This window comes from Pipistrellus hanaki (genome assembly GCF_964339955.1).
Source record: "Pipistrellus hanaki genome assembly, chromosome: 4".
Taxonomy (NCBI): Eukaryota; Metazoa; Chordata; class Mammalia; order Chiroptera; family Vespertilionidae; genus Pipistrellus; species Pipistrellus hanaki.
In genome coordinates, this window is record NC_140506.1 from 73,513,982 (window position 1) to 73,531,163 (window position 17,182).

At 43.6% G+C, this 17,182-nt stretch overlaps 1 long non-coding RNA gene across 1 annotated transcript in view; it reads right to left on the bottom strand.

The window, feature by feature from the left end:
• Window positions 1-17,182, bottom strand: part of LOC311621514 — a 29,995-nt gene that overhangs the window by 2,105 nt on the left and 10,708 nt on the right. The gene's annotated exons all lie outside the window — the stretch shown is intronic.

Here is a 17,182-nt window from a genome sequence, read left to right on the forward strand (position 1 = left end):
TGGGTCAATGCTCAACCACTGAGCCACACTGGGCAGGCTACTGAACATATTTTTAAGGTTCACCATGCCATAGATATTATCAGCATTTCATTCCTTTACAATGTTTCCCAAACTTTTGACATATGTGTGCCCCTTCTATAATTTTCGTAACGCTGAGTACCCCTCGTACTCATGAGAACGTAGAATTAGGCGCAGCTAAGCACGGTGCAGTACATATCCCCACCAAACTCTGGTGCAACGCCCCACCAAACTCTTTCCGTACCCCTGGGCGTACGCGTACCACACTTTGGGAAACACTGGTCTAGAATAATATTCCACTGTAAGGATATGCCACTGTCATTCATAGGCATGTGATCTGTTTTCACTTTTAGGCTCCTATGAATAATGCTACTGTGAATGGTGTACAAGTTTTTAGTGAATGTTTTCACTTGATTATATATATACCTGAGAATAGTAACTATGCTTTAACATTTTGAGGGACTTCAAAATTGTTTTCCACATTGGCTATATCATTTTACATTCCTACCAGCAATGTATGAGGGTTTCAATTTCTTCAAGTCTTACTAACACTTATTATTGTCTGTTATTTTTATTATAGACAGCTTGTGGGTGAAGTGGTATCTCATTGCAGTTTTGATTTGCATTTCCCTAATTACTAATGGTATTGGGCATCTTTTCATGTGCTTATTGGCCATTTGTGTATCTTTTTTGAAGAAATGTCTATTCAAGTTCTTTACCCCTTTTTAGTTGGGTTATTTATCTTATTATTGAGTTATAAAGTTCTTTAAATATTCTGGATACAAATCCCTTATCATATATATAATTTGCAAATATTTCCTCCCATTCTGTGGATTATCTTCTCACTTCTTTGACAGTGTCCTTTGATACACAAAAATTTTAAATTTTGATGAAATAGACTAATTGCTTAAAAGACACAAGCAAAACTCACCAAGGAAAAAATATAAAATGTGACTATTTACTGAATTCATTGAATCTATAGTTTAAAACCCTCAGGAAAAAAAAAACTTCAGATAGTTTTCTGAATTCAAAGAAGGAAAAACACCGATTCTACCAGTTCTCACCTCTTCCATAAAATAGAGGGGAAGGGAACACTTGTTAACTCATTTTGAAGTTAGCATTACCTTGATACCAAAATCAGATACAGATTGGGTGAAAGAATTTACAAATTATCTATCCAACAAAGGATATAAATAACTGCCAGAACATAACTGTCAAAAACAACAAAGCAAAGCAACCCAATTTTTAAAAGATAGGCAAAAGACGGCCCTGGCTGGCTGGCTCGGTTGGTGGGAGCATTGTCCTGTACACCAAAAAGACTGTAGGTTCGATTTCCAGTCATGGCACATACCCAGGCTTCAGTTCTGATCCCTGGTCAGGGCATGTATAGCAGCAACCAATTTATGTTTCTCACATTGATGTTTCTCTCTCAAAATCAACATTTTTACCCTTGGGGATTATTAAAAAACAAAAATAGGAAAAAGGTTTTATCAACCACTGCACCAAGAAAGATAAACAGATGCCGAATAAGCACGTGAAAAGATGCTTCACACCATAGTCATTAGGGACATGCAAATTAAAACCATTATTCATTCAACTCACACCTATTAGAATACCGTAGCTAACATTTTAAAACTGTAATACCAAGTTTCTAGCTATCTCTCTCCCTTCCTCTCTTTAAAAAAATCAATAAAATATTAATATATATATATTTTTAAAGTAAAAGGATGGCCCGGCCAGTGTGACTCAATAAACCAGGAAGTTACAGTTCTAGTCACGGTGCCATTCCCGGTCAGGGCACATGCCCGGGTTTCAGACTCCATCCCCAGTAGGGGGCATGCAGGAGGCAGCAGAGCAGTGATGTTTCTCTCTCATCGATGTTTCTATCTATCCCTCTCCCTTCCTCTCTCTAAAAAATCAATAAAAACATTTTAAAGTAAAAGGATGGAAAATGATAAAACACACAAACACTTTTTTTAAACTGGACTGACTACATTTAGATTAGATTAATATCAAACAAAGTAAACTTCAGAGCTGAGGAAATTATTAGGAATAAAGATGGAATTACATAATGAAAAAAAAAGAGTCCACTAACCAAAAAATCATAACTATCTGAAATATATATGCATCTAAAAACATGGTTTTGAAATACATGAAATAAAATCTGCTAGACCTGAAAGGAAAAGTAGACTTCAAATACGCACCAACTTTATAGCCATGTGAAGTAGTGTAGTACCTTTCAGCTGACAGCAGCCCAAGCCAATACTAGAGACCCTGAGCCAGAACCATCCAGATAAGCCACTCCTGAATTCCAGATCCTCAGAAACGAAGAGACAAGCCACTAAATTCTAGTGTAAGTTGTGTAGCTGATACAGCCACACATAACCTCTCTGGTTCTTTGCCCGTGACCTGCGCTGAGACTTTTAAGCCCCAATATAATCCTTTTCTTCCTGTAACTCTGCAGTGCCATCAGAAACAGCCAGCCACACCCTCCACTCCTAAAGTTTTCCTTAGCCACTTGTTTTCCCCTGGCATTGGATTCAATAGGCACTTCACCTCAAGAAACCATGAGTGGTAATTGGATTACTTGAGATGTCTCTTTATGCCAGGGGATACCAGAAACCCATCCTCATTGGCAAGGTGCTCAGCGCTGAGTTCAAGGTCAAAGACATGATCAAATAAATTTCACAATCTCTCCCATCTATGCAGGCCTATTTATCTTGCCAGCTGTGTTTCTTCTGACAATAGGAAGCACTAAAAGGGACATCAGGAGATGGAGACAGAGGGAAAATGACTTCCTTCCACTTTTCCAGGGATTGTCTTAAGCAGCAGCATTTGGCTTCTGCCCCCAACTACTTGCAGCACACATGGCCCATAGTTCCTCTTTTAAAACAGGTTTTTAATAGGGACTACAGGTCGCCCTGGCCGGTGTGGCTCAGTTGGTTGAGCGTCATCCCATGCACCAGAGTCACAGATTCAATTTCCAGTCAGGGCTTTATCTCCAGTAGGGGGCGTGCAGGAGGCAGCCAATTGATGTTTCTCTTTCACATCTGTTTTTCTCTCCTTTCCCTTCCCCTCTCTCTAAAAAAATTAATTAAAACATATTTTAAAAAGATAGGGACTATACGTCAATTGAGGAGTACCCATGCACCAGGCCTCTAGTTATGAAATAAGGGCAAAATACTCTGTATACAACTGCCAGTATTAGCAAAACTATGTAGTGTTTTAGTTACATGCCCTGAAATAGAAACGTTGTGCATTGTTTTTCAGATGGCACCTGGCCTCCATTAATTGGAAATAAGGGTTTCCCAGGAATGAAAGCCACTGCACTGTATTTAATGGTTAACGTAAGTCAACTGTTTTTCCATATTATTAGAAGCATTAAGTACATGGAATTTATGCTGAAGTTGATTTATAAGTCAAATAATTCACAAGTTTTCTTTTAAATACTTTTTGATTTCAGAGAGAGGAAGGAAGAGGGAGAGAAAGAGATAGAAATATCAATGCTGAGAGAGAATCGCTGATCGGCTGCCTCCTACACACTCCCCATTGGGGATCGAACCTGCAACGCGGGCATGTGCCCCCACTGGGAATCAAACCTTGACCTCCTGATTCATAGGTCAACGCTCAACCATAGGGCCACACCAGCCTGGCACAAGTTTCCTTTTAGAAAAAATGTTTTGTGGTCACAATTACTTCAAAATATAATTACATTCCAATAAGCTGACATATCCTGATTTAGCAATTATACAAGTGTAATTTTTGACACATGGCCCACTCCAGGCCACCCCGCCCCAGGATTTTTTGTAAGTTACGTGGAATTTTGTTACACAAATGTAAAATGCTAAAATATGTGTGTGTGGGGGGGAGATACTAAAAGATGAGAAGAATTGTTCCTCTGTTTAAGTTTAGACTGCAGCCAAATATAGGTAATAGTTTTCAGTTAAAATTATCAGACTATAATATAGCATTCTACAATAAGTCATAAAGACTTGGAAATACAAATCTAAAGAAGGTAATTCCTTCGCCAAATGACAAAAATTTGGCAAACTAATACAAAACCTTATGATACAATAAAACTATGTTGAATTTGTTGGAATCATATGTCACTTTAATGATAATTTCACTGCAAAAATACCATGAAAGTACAAATCAAATCACTGCCTTTTTGCAGAGTTCATAGCAGAGCCAGTTGTTTTTACAAATTAATAGGGGCTTTAAAATTATATAACTTCCTTCTTTTAAAGTGCATCCTTCTTACAAACTGAGCAGTTACACAGCAGGGCAATTGTGTGTATAGAAAATATGCTGTTTCCTTCTGGGGTTGACCCCAAACCACTCACGAAAAGCTTTAAAATTCTAATTTAAGGAGCTCAAACATGCCAATAACAAATTGATTTTTTCAAATATTGGTGAGTCTCCCATCAATAGAGAAACCCTCAGTAATAGTCAGATATATAATTCTTTTTTTGTGAACCAAAATGGCCTATTCCAACTCAAATACACTATCAGTTTATTTTTCCTGTTTTGCTGTACTGGCTAGTACCACCCATACAATGCTGGAACAAAAATGGTGATAATGGGGCAATCTTTTCTTTTTTTTTTTTTTTTTTTTTTTTTTTTTTTTTTTTTTTTTTTAATCAATCTTTATTGTTCATATTATTACAAAGGTTCCTCATTTCTTCCCCCCTCCACCAGGTTCCCACCCCACCCTCCGCCCCCTCCCCATCCCCCATTGTCCTCATCCATAGGTGCACAATTTATGTTCAGTCTCTTCCTCCCTCCCTTTCCCCGATAGTAAATCCCTTTTCAGATAGTAAATCTGTTACTTAGCATTATCTCATATCAATAATACCTCCACATGTGGGGCAATCTTTTCTTTTTTCCTTGTTTTATTTTATTATTCATATATTTTTTTATTTTGTTGGCCATTGTGCCAACTCTCCTAAAGGTTTTACATATACTTTCTTGTTCTATTCATTAAATGAATCTCAAGATGCTGAGTATGTAAATTTTGAGAACTCAGAACACATGCTTAAATACATACATAAGAAGATAAATATCACCCCCACCCGCTACCCAGAAATGACCACCAGTATATCTGTATATTGCCTTGTGTAACAGCATTTTTATGTAGTATTTTCCCCATTCATTAAAAGCTGTACACAAACATTTGAGAGTTTCATCTTATTCTGCATTATCAAGATCATTCTGTGTAGATTTCTGGATGAAAGAAGGGGTTCTGTGGAAAGTCACCTCACAGTGTGATCTGATCCTAAATTCCTAACTGGGCAGGCCATGGTGGATGCTCACATCCAGGCATAAAACTTTTCTGTAGTGAAAGGTTTGCCTTTCACTACAGAAAAGTTGCCTTAAGCAATTCCTCTCCATTGTTTCTTTGCTTTCCCCCCCTATTTTTATTTATATTTATATAAATATATTTTATTGATTTTGTACAGAGAGGAAGGGAGAGAGATAGAGAGCTAGAAACATCGATGAGAGAGAGTCATCGATCAGCTGCCTCTTGCACACCCCCTACTGGGGATATGCCCGCAACCAAGGTACATGCCCTTGCCCGGAATCGAACCCAGGTCCCTTCAGTCCCCAAGCCGACGCTCTATCCATTGAGCCAAACCGGTCTCGGCAATATATATATTTTTGGCCATTGGTGATTAACTCAATCTCCAGTTCCTATCTCCACCAAAGTTCAAAGAGTGGGGGCTAAAACTGCTTACTCCCATAATTATTATACACTCTATTTCTTACCTTTTGGTAGTGGCCATTTAACCTCTAACTGCATACTTGACTTAGCAAAGTATAAAATTAACCTCCCTACCTTTCCAGGCTGAGGCAGGCAAGCTTAAGACTTTCCTGGGTACCCACATTATCTCTAGTCTATCCTTTCACTGAGTGTGGCTTTAAAAAAAAAAAAAAAAAAAAAAAAATTGGAAAAAGAAATTGACTTGAGAGAGCGAGAGAGAAACCTTGATTTGTTGTTCCACTTATTTATGCATTCATTGATTTTTTCTTGTAAGTGCCTGACCAAGGGATCGAACCTGCAGACTTGGATATCTGGATGATGCTCCAACTGAGCTATCTGGCCAGGGCTATCTCTGTATTTCATACAGACACACACACAAACACACACACACACACACACACACACACACATACACACACACACACATCCTGTATTATCTTATATATTTTTCCTGGCAAACCTAGTGCAGAGCCTCATCTCCTGTCATTCCTGGTTACTGACTCTCATTGACACCTAAGGGAAGACACATTATCAACCCACTGGCTGTCATCTCCCCTATTTCTTTCTGGACTCCCGAGATTTCCCTTTCTTTCATGGGAGCTCAGCTATGCATTCAAAATAAAATTTTTAAATGTTATCACACATTTCAAAGAGTTTTAATAGGAGAAATTTCTGGTTATTGTAGCCTGCCAAATCAGAAACATATGGGAAGATGTTTCGGAGTATGTTTCAAAGCCCCTCTTCCCCTGCCAACATTCTGATACAGTCCCCTAAGGAGTGTGCAAAATCTGGATGGAGTTGGGCCAGAAACGGGATGGAGGTGGGATCGTTCCTGTGTAATACGAAAAACAACTTACGAACCCACTTCCCTAGTGTTTGGTTCCATTTCTAGTGTTTTAGACTTTTGTATCTCCAGTGCTAATGCAGTTCCATGGCCCATAAAAGCTACTGGATAAAGGTATACTGAATGAATGAATGAGTGAATGAATGAATGAATGAGTGAGTGAATGAATGAATATTGTGATCAATGTGAAATAACGAGAATACCTATTGTGCAGGTCTGATATACCATCAAACTAGACAGTACCTGACACAATCCAACACACAGTAACTGCCCAACAAAGGTCCCTTTTTCCTTACCCTGAAATGGGGAAGAATGGGGGAGGGGCAGATGCAGGCTAGAAGGGGTCAAGGAGGGCATCTGTGATACTTCTAAGAATGACAATTAAATAAGCAAACAAACAAACAAATAAATAAAGGTGGTGAGGAAGAGGAGCTCACCACCACTCCAGGGGTTTGGCAGGCTTAGATCAGACTAATTCCAGGGCATGGACAACCTGCATTCCAGCCTTGGTCCGGGTCTGATAACCTTGATGGAGATAAGTGGGTTAGCCTAGATTCCATTCTGTGGATTTGGACCCATGGTCCTTGATGAGTGGGCCAGTCAACCTGGAGGACAGGCCCTCGGGGTGTGTGTGTGTCAGGGTTGTGTATTAGGCAGGCCCCACTTATTCGTCTGTTCAGGGCATGGCACAGAGTTGTGAAAGATCAGGAATACATTGAGTCAGCACCACGGATGGCCTCTTTTGCCTCATAAAGTCTTACCTTTCCTTCTCCATCCCCCTCCCTTCTCTTCCATTCTGTCCTTGGCCTTTTCCTGCCGCTGCCTCTCTCCAGAGAGCTCCTCCTCCAGCATAGATGCCTGCCCCCGGGGCTCCAGCTCCTCCTCTCTCCAGGTCTCCCGCTTGGTGCAGGAGGCCCCAAGGCCACATCTCAGACAGAGACACTCCTTTCCTCCCACACACTGGCCTCTGTGATTCCATCACCAGGATGTCACCCTGGACTCCACCCTCCCCTTTTCAGCTCGGTCACCACGTCTCCAGGATGGAGTCCACCTCTGGGTAGCTCTGCAGTCAGGCCTCTACCAATCAATCTCTTCACCGTCACCTGAGGTCAGCCACCAGCACTGCCATCTGGATTATCACAGCTCCTAACTCACCTCCACCTCTAGCCTGGGAATGGTGGTCCCAAGCCTGGTCAGGGCCTCAGCTATGCTTTGTCTGCCTCCCACAGTGGGCCAACACTATAAACTAGAAGATTTCACATTTTAAAAAAAAAGAACTGTGGCTACATTTGAGAAATTTGCTGGGCTCACATACAGCTCAACCCTTTAAAGGGGATATCCGCTGTCCCCAAGTGGCAGCTGGTCCCTTCAGAGGGGACTCCCAGTCTGCCTTGCCTCTAAAGGCTTTTGAGATCATGGCTCCAGTTCATCATCTACACCACTCCCTACTAAAATACCACAGCTGCCTGGCTAGCATGGCTCAATGGCTGAGTGTTAACCCATCAATCAAGAAGTCAGGGTTCAATTCCAGGTCAGGGCACATGACTGGGTTGCGGGCTCAATACCCAGTCTGGGCGTGTAGGAGGCAGCCAATCTATGACTCCTCCCTCTCCCTCCCTCCCTCCCTCCTTCCCTCCCTCCCTCCCTCTCCCTCTCTCATTTCTGAAATAAATAAAAATGTATATTTAAAAACATACCAAGTTGATCCTGCCATTTAGCAGCCTGTCTAAGTCCCACAGAAGAAATCAGGCTCTTTAACCTGGCATTCAAGACCCTCCCCCATTCCACCCAGGCCACCTCTCCAGCCTCACCCCAGTCCCTCTGCTCCCCTGGAGCACAACAGTATGCGCAACATACCGTGTTATGATTAATCTGTGCAGTTATTCAGTGTCTGATAAGTACATGCTCAAGAAAAAGTATTAATTTTTATTTAAATGTTCTATTATTTTATGTTAACAATTACTCATTTATTTCAGCCCTTTGTGTTTAGCATGTCTCTATAATAAACCTACATTTCTATGAAAATTGAAGCTTTTGCTTTTTCGCGGCCCACATAAACTTAAACCTTATTTATTAGTATTTGGTCCCATTAGCCTTTGAGTTTGACATGCTTGCTCTAGCCCCTATAGTTCCTATAACTGGGAATGTGGTAGGCAGTTAGAGAGACATGAGCAGAACAAGGACAATGGGCCAGATACTGACCAAGGCAGAAAGTCCTGGTGCCTAGCAAAGGACAACTGTAGGGTAGGACCTCGCTTTCCAGGGTGACCTTTCCTCCCCTAGCATATCACTGGTCATGTGGTTTGGACCCCTGACCTTTCCTTCCCAAGAGATAACATCTATGTCTCAGTTGTATTTCAGCTCCAGGGTCAGAAAAGCAGCAAAACCAGACAAGCGACCGGACCCCATGGCTGACCTCAAGACCTACTGCCTTGACTAATGACTCCCTACCCTGGCATCACCAATCAGTCAGTGGAGACCTAGACCCTGAAAGGACACACCAGGAAAGCTGCTGAAAATTCTAATAAGATCATCCCCTAGGACCGCCCCTAAAACCTCCACCTATAAAAGCCTTGGTATGGAGGACCCAGAGCCTCTCCCTCCCCCACCCCCCAGGCACGTTATGTCATCATTACCTTCCTCATTCCCAAGCTCCAAGGGCCCTTCCTTTACTTCTGTAACTTGTTTCCTCAACCCATTTCTTCTAGGAATTACGTTTTCTACCTCTGTGATTTTGATTTTTTTTTTTTTGGGGGGGGGAGGGTGAGGGGAAGAGGAAGGGAGAGGGATACATGGACATGTGCCCTGACCAGGAATCAAACCCACAACCTCTTGGTTCATGGGTCACGCTCAACCACTGAGCCACAATGGCCAGACTGCCGCTGTAATTTTATAAATAGATCTTCTCTTATAATTTGGGTCTTGGCTCTGGATTCTTTCTTAGCCAGAACCCAAGTACCAAGGTTGCTGAACCCAGGTCCAGTGTGACCCCACTGGCCTAACCCCTGGTGGTGTTCCCACGGCCTTCAACAGGAGGAGAAGTTAAAGGCTTGACTCAGGTTAAACGTTTGACAAGAATAGCTCGAGGGTGGGGCAGTGTACATAGGGGAAAGGGGTTTGAATTAGTCTCCGTGTTTAGACTGATTACCTGGAACTGACTGGTGGACACTGCAGGGAAGAGGCAAAAGCTGTGTATAGAGATCAGAGCTGCGGAATGCGGCCCGGGCTTCCTTGTGAGATGGTGAGCACCTCATCTCTGGGGATATTACATCACTGGAGAGCCATCACGTAAACTCACTGCATTGGCTAGAGCGTCACACTCCCCTCACCAAGCTGGATACTTTACGGAGTGTTTCTGATTGTCACAATGACTGTACATGTGAATAGGCAGTAGACATGGTCCTGCAACATGCGGGACAGTCCCATGAAAAGACCTGAGAACTTCTGGGTGAGAGGCTTGGCTAGAAAATGGCTTTCAGCTTCTTTCAGTAATGAAAATATGTTTCAGCCGAAACAGGTTTGGCTCAGCGGATAGAGTGTCAGCCTGCGGACTGAAAGGTCCCAGGTTCGATTCCGGTCAAGGGCATGTGCTTTGGTTGCGGGCACATCCCCAGTAAGGGGGTGTACAGGAGGCAGCTGATTGATGTTTCTCTCTCATCAATGTTTCTAACACTCTATCTCTCTCCCTTCCTCTCTGTAAAAATCAATAAAATCTATTTTAAAAAAGAAAAAAAATATTTGTCACACAATAGCTTCACAGACCCAGAATACAGAATAGAATCAGTGTTTAAAGACAGGGTGGCTCCTGCCACGGCCCCTCTCCAGAACCCTAAGGCACCAAAGAATACCTGTAAAAACCACTGATTTCGGTGGCCTGAGATCTAGATGCTTCTAACATTCTCTCTCTATCCCAGGAGGGGGACATCCATGCCAGTCCCCACAGCCACCATCACTCAGGCTCTGGGTTCCTGCAGGCAAATGCTGACCTTCTCAGGCTCAGGCTCAGACAAGAGGACACAGTGCCCACCTGCTCTTACAAGGACTACAGGAAGCATGGCCCAGCCAGTGCCTGGCGTATGGCAGGGGCTCCATGTTCGTTAAAGCCAAATCCAAATTTCATTTATTCTCTTAAATTAGAAATAGACTGAGTGGCCAGATTATGATGATCTCTAAAACTATTCTTCAAACTAACCTTTCTCATAGTGTTTCTCAGTACAGGCACGCTTAGCATGTGAGGCAATCTTTACTCTGTGAATTGGTCCAAAGAATCAGATTCATTACATGTCAACTTCACTCCCTTGTGGTTGAGAGAATTAAAAAAAAAAAAAAAAAGCCCTACACATTTCCCATTGGGAAAAGTAGTACTTCCCCTATTGGGGACTACTGTTATAATCAATACAAGAATTGCCTCATCAGAATTCTTGAGTCATATGACACCTCTGTTGAAATATCTCCAATGAGGGCGAGATCGCACTGCCTCAGGAGGCAGCCCTGCCAATTTCAGGCAGCTTTGGTCACTGTCCAGTCGGTTCGCCTCCTACATTTTCCCACTATTATACAAGTTCAACTCTCTCATCTAACCCCTCTTCAGCTTCAGCTTCCTCTTCTGGTTAAAATCCCCAGGTTTTCCTTATTTTACATAAAGGACATGGTTTCCAGACCTTTCAACATACTGGGAAGGAGCATCACTTTATTTATCTAATTCTAAAGGTGTGCTCAGAGCTGATAATGCCGCCTCTCCAGTCCAGGAGCATTCATTCTACTTGATTTAGCCTTTATTAGCTGAACTCTTGTGGTCTCTTGTGATAGAAACCAAGTCCAACTGGCTTAAGGAAAATAAAGCAAAACCAAAATCAAATCCAGTGGCTCACAAAGCAGCCCAGCTCGCCCCCCCAGCAAGCCGGGGTTTGCCTCCCTGCAAATGTGCATCAGTCCAGGGAAGGCTACTGATAGACCTGGGTTATGTGCGCGCTACTTGGACCCATCATTGTCCCCAGGGAGATACTATGATTGCCCAGGCCTGGATCCTATGTCCTGGCGTGAGAGATGGGTAAATGCATGAGAAATAGCAATGCTGGCAAGATGAAAATCAGTGGATGTTTGTCACGTTACCTTTTTTTTTTTTTTTACCTTTTTTAAAATTTAATAAATCTTTATTGCTCAGATTATTACAGTTGTTTCTCCTTTTTCCCCCCATAGCTCCCTTCCACCCAGTTCCCACCCCACCCTCTGCCCTTACCGTCCCCCCATTGTCCTCATCCAGTCTCTTCCTGCACCTCCTACACCTCTTTGATAATTATCAGTCCACTCCCTTTCTTTGCCCCTGATTCTATTATATTCACCAGTTTATTCTGTTCCTCAGATTTTTAGATTCACTTGTTGATATATTGTATTTGTTGATCATAGTTTTTATCTTTTTTCTTCTTCTTCCTCTTCTTAAAGAATACCTTTAAGTATTTCATATAATACTGGTTTGGTGGTGATGAACTCCTTTAGCTTTTTCTTATCTGTGAAGCTCTTTATCTGCCCTTCAATTCTTTTTTTTTTTTTTTTAATATATTTTATTGATTTTTGTACAGAGAGGAAGGGAGAGAGATAGAGAGTCAGAAACATCAATGAGAGAGAGTCATCGATCAGCTGCCTCTTGCACACCCCCTACTGGGGATATGCCCGCAACCAAGGTACATGCTCTTGACCGGAATCGAACCCGGGTCCCTTCAGTCCCCAAGCCGACGCTCTATCCATTGAGCCAAACCGGTCCCGGCTGCCCTTCAATTCTGAATGATAGCTTTGCTGGTTAGTGTAATCTTGGTTGTAGGTTCTCGATTTTCATCACTTTGAATATTTCTTGCCACTCCCGTCTGGCCTGCATAGTTTCTGTTGAGAAATCAGCTGATAATTGTATGAGTGCTCCCTTATAGGTAACTAACTGTTTTTCTCTTGCTGCTTGTAAGATTCTCTCTTTGTCTTTTGCCCTTGGCATTTTAATTATGATGTGTCTTGGTGTGGTCCTCTTTCGATTCCTTTTGTTTGGGATTCTGTGCCCTTCCTGGACTTGTAAATCTTTTACTTTCACCAGGTGGGGGAAGTTTTCTGACATTATTTCTTCAAATAGATTTTCAGTATCTTGCTCTCTCTCTTCTTCTGGACCCCCCATTATTCTGACGTTAGTATGCTTGAAGTTGTCCCAGAGGCTCCATTTCTTTCGTTTGAGATCTGTTTCCTTGTCTCAGCATTTTTGTTGCTTCCCTGAGTTGGTAGAGTGGCTTTGTGTGTTTGGTGTCCTATATGGCCCAGTGGGTCAGCCTCCCCAGTTACCTGAGGTAAACACTCTTGGTGCTCCCCTTTGTGGACTGCGTGTACAGCCTTGTTATAGTTAAGTCTTAATTGTTGTTGGTATCACTGGGAGGAATTGACCTCCAGGCCCATTGGATGTGAGTATCAGCTCTGGGATACCTTCTGTATTGGAAACAGTCTTATAGGATCAGACTTACAAAACTGCAAAAGCCTCTATGCTCAGCTTACATGGAGTGGAGTCTAAGGGCTGAGCCAACAGTCTTGGCCTCTCATCAGCCCTGCCCTTGTGCGCGCACCTCAGACCTCTGCCTTTCGCAGCTCCCGAGTTTCCGCCTGACAGTCCAGATTTCCCCTGCAAGAGCGTAGGTGCCCCAGGGGCTCGCCCAGAATTGGGTTGGGTCTCTGTATAATATTTTTAATCTCAGTGTAGTCAGGAGCTTCCAACTCCTTCCACTATGGAGAGGCCATGGCAACCTCTGCAGTCAGACCTCTCTGCGCGCACTCACTCGTGCGTGGGCACCTCTAGACCCTGCCCGCTGCGGCTCCTGGCTCCCCTGAGTCTCCCAGTCTCTGATTCTCCAGGTGCATTTCTCTACAGTCCAGACTCCACCCGTATGAGCCAGGCACTTGGCCGCCCTTCCTCTCTACCCGCACATCTCCCTACCTCAGTGCTTTGCAGCTCCTGATCCGATCCGTGAGCCTCCCACTCAGCCAGCTTTCCTATGGTTTTGGATGACGTCAGTTCTGTCTTTTAGTTGTTGTTTTGAAATTGTTGTGCGAGGTGGCAGCTCAGGTGCTTACCTAGGCCGCCATCTTGGTTCCCTCAAAATTTACTACCTATCACGTTACCTTAAAGATGAATGGCATTTGCTTTTTGGAAACCAGCGTTCACTGCATCTCAGAGTGAAACGACTTTACAGACGACTACAAATTCCACTACAGCACAATTTAAAGCCAGTTCTCACTTATCCTGAAAAGTTACTAGCTTTTTCAAACTCCATTTATTCAGCAAACATTTTGCACACCCATTTGCCAGCCTTCAGTAGGTGGGTGGGTGGGATAGACATGGCCCTCGGACTAGAGGCCCCACAGCACAGTAGGGAGGCAGACATTCCAATAGACCGTGTTGCAAAATCAATGCTGTGAGAAACTCCCTGGAGGAGGGGGCACTGGCAATAAGCACAGAGAAGGAGTAGGTGTTTGCCTGTTCAACATGAGGGAGCAGTGAGGACAGAGAAGGGAAGAACATTCGAGGAAAAGTGTGCGCAGGGGCACAGATGTGAGCAAGGACTTGGAGTGTCTCGGAACCATTGGGAGTCCAGTACCATAGGAGGATGCAGTGTGGCAGAGGGGCTGGGGATGAGGCTAGTAGGATAGACAGGACCAAGTGTGGGGATTCTTGCAGCCCCAGAGTCATCAAGCTCCCTAGCTTTTACAGTGCAGCCATCATTCTAGCACCTGTTCCACAGAGTCTCTTGCCGCCCTCACCCTTACCCTCCCGTGAACGTAGGTCTCCACGACTTATCAAAGGAAGTGCCTTGCCACCGGTATTCCTGAGAAGGTGGGAACATCCCAGCCTGGACATTTGCACTGTTGATGCTGTAAGAAATGTCCAAACCTGCAGAGGATTTTTATGAGTTTCAGTCAAACTGAGATACAAGCCTGAGTTTGAGCATATGCAAGATCTCAAATGCTCCTTAAGGTGGTCTCAAAAAAAAAAAAAAAAAAGGATTACTCTGGTACTTCAAGGATGTGTTAATCTAGATGCACAAGAACAATAAACAGGGCTGGCTTAAAAACCTTTTACTAAAGAAGTTACATACCTGAGGCAGTAACTACTACCATGACCTGCCCAGTTAGGAATTTATGATCCCATCACCCTGTGAGGTTACTTTCGGTTAGATTTATTACAACACCCCTTTCCATCCACAGTGCTGACTGTGTCCTATTATCCAGGACTGTATCCGGAGCAATGGCTGGTGTTTATGCATACGATCCTGCCCAGGAGCAAATTCCAGCTCCCACCCTCCCTGCCCTCTGGAAACTGGCAGGTGAGTTTCTTAGTAGCACTGTCATCCATCCTTCTGTCGTGGGTTCGCATGTTATTTTGTGTTTGTTTGTTTAGTATTATTTTTATTGATTTCAGAGAGGAAGGGAGAGGGAGAGACAGATTGAAACATAACTGATAACAGAGAATCACTGACCAGCTGCCTCCTGCATATCTCCTAACTGGGGATCAAGAGGGCAACCTGGGCACATGCCCTTGACTAAAATCGAACCCAGGACCCTTCAGTTTGCAGGCTGATGCTCTATCCACTGAGCCAAACCAGCTAGGGTGGGGGGGGTTCATAAGTTTGAGTTTAGGGTCAGACCCCTCCTTACAGCACCATGATATTCCCTTACTGTCCCAGACCCCTGTCCGCAGATGGCTGCGGTTTTGGTTTGCCCAAGCATCAAATCCTTCCTTAGCTGGCCCCGCAGCCTGCAGAGAATGAACAAGATTATCCCTGCCCTCCAGGCACCGTCTGGCGGATCCAAAGAAACCCATGTGGACACTGAGGAAGGGTGTTCCATAGCAGTTGCCCTTGGGAAGAACTGGGTGGCCTGGAACCCAGGGTGTGCCGGAGACAAATTTTTCACCATATAGTCATGGGTGCATTTTGAATCTTGTACATTGTGCATATAAAGCTTCCTTTTAAAAGCAAATTATATGTGTGTGTATGTATACATATATGTATAAATGTGAATTAGAATATGTATGTTAAAGTATTTTAAGAATATAGAAGTTGGGCTTTCTAGGGAAGGCAATATTTGAGATTGATTTTGATAGAGAATTAAAATGTACCAAGTAGGAAAGTGGGGAGGGGAAGGGGTAAGAGAGAGGGCTTGCTAGGAAAAAAAATACAGCAAGGGCAAAGGACTGCAGGCTTGGGAAAGCGGGATGCTTGGAGAATCATGAGATGTGTGAGGCTGTAACTGAGGTAACTGAGGCAAACCATGGGGCTGGAGCCCCTTGGTTAGGAGCACCCCTGCTGGAGGAGCTCCCCAGGAAGAGTCCAAGGATCAGGGCTGAGGACAGAATGGGAGAAGGGAAACGGTAAAAAGCCAAGGTTTAAAAGGCCAAGAGGCTATGGTGCAATCCTGACTCTCAATCAGTGTCCCTGATCCTTCACAACTCTGTGCCACGCCCCAAGCAGACGATCAGGTGGGGCCTAACACACAATCCTGACACACACCCCTATGGCCTGTCCCCCGGGTTGACTGGCCCAATTCATCAAGCACTGGTGGGTCCAAATCCACAGAATGGAATCTAGGCCAACCCACAAGCTTCCCACTTGACCTCCATCAGGGTCATCAGAGACCTGGACCAAGGCTGGAATGCAGGTTGTCCATGCCCTGGAATTAGTTTGGCCAGAGCCTGCGAAGGCTGCGGGGCCATAGTCAGCTCCTCCTTCCTCTCTAAGGCTGCAGGGTCCAATATGGGAGCCACCGGCTACAGATAGTTACTGAAATTTCAATGTCAATTAATTAAAATGAAATAAAATGGGAACATCAGTTCCACAATTAGCTACCTTCCAGGTATTAAATAGTTCTGGTATTTCTGACTTTGCCAATTTAAAAACCTGCCTAGGGTGGATAGAGCGTCGGCCTGAGGACTGAAAGGTCCCAGGTTCGATTCCGGTCAAGGGCATGTACCTTGCTTGCGGGCACATCCCCAGTAGGGGGTGTGCAAGAGGCAGCTGATTGATGTTTCTCTCTCATCGATGTTTCTAACTCTCTATCCCTCTCTCTTCCTCTCTGTAAAAAATCAATAAATATATATTTTAAAAAAATAAATAAAAAATAAAATAAAAACCTGCCTAGGGTTGCAGGCTTGATCCTTGGTAGGGGGTGTGCAAGAAGCAGACAATCAATGTTTCGCTCACACATTAATGTTTCTCTCTTTTCCTCTCCCTTCCTCTCTAAAAAATCAATTTTTAAAATTCTTTAAAAATAATAATAGTTAATAATCAGCAATCCTAAGGATGAGCTCACAGTAAGAAATGTCAAAATCCCTGGGAGCAAATTCCACTAGGATTGAAACAGGGAGGACACAACAAACAGAAGAGCTCCAGAATACACAACAATCTGAAAGAGAACTCAAAATGTCTTAAAGATGATTTAAAAAACCGTTTGCCTTTGGAGGGAAGGAGAGACTGGGAGTGAGCATTAGGGAAGCTTCTGGGAACACTGGAATGTTCTGTGTCCTGACCCAGGTGCTG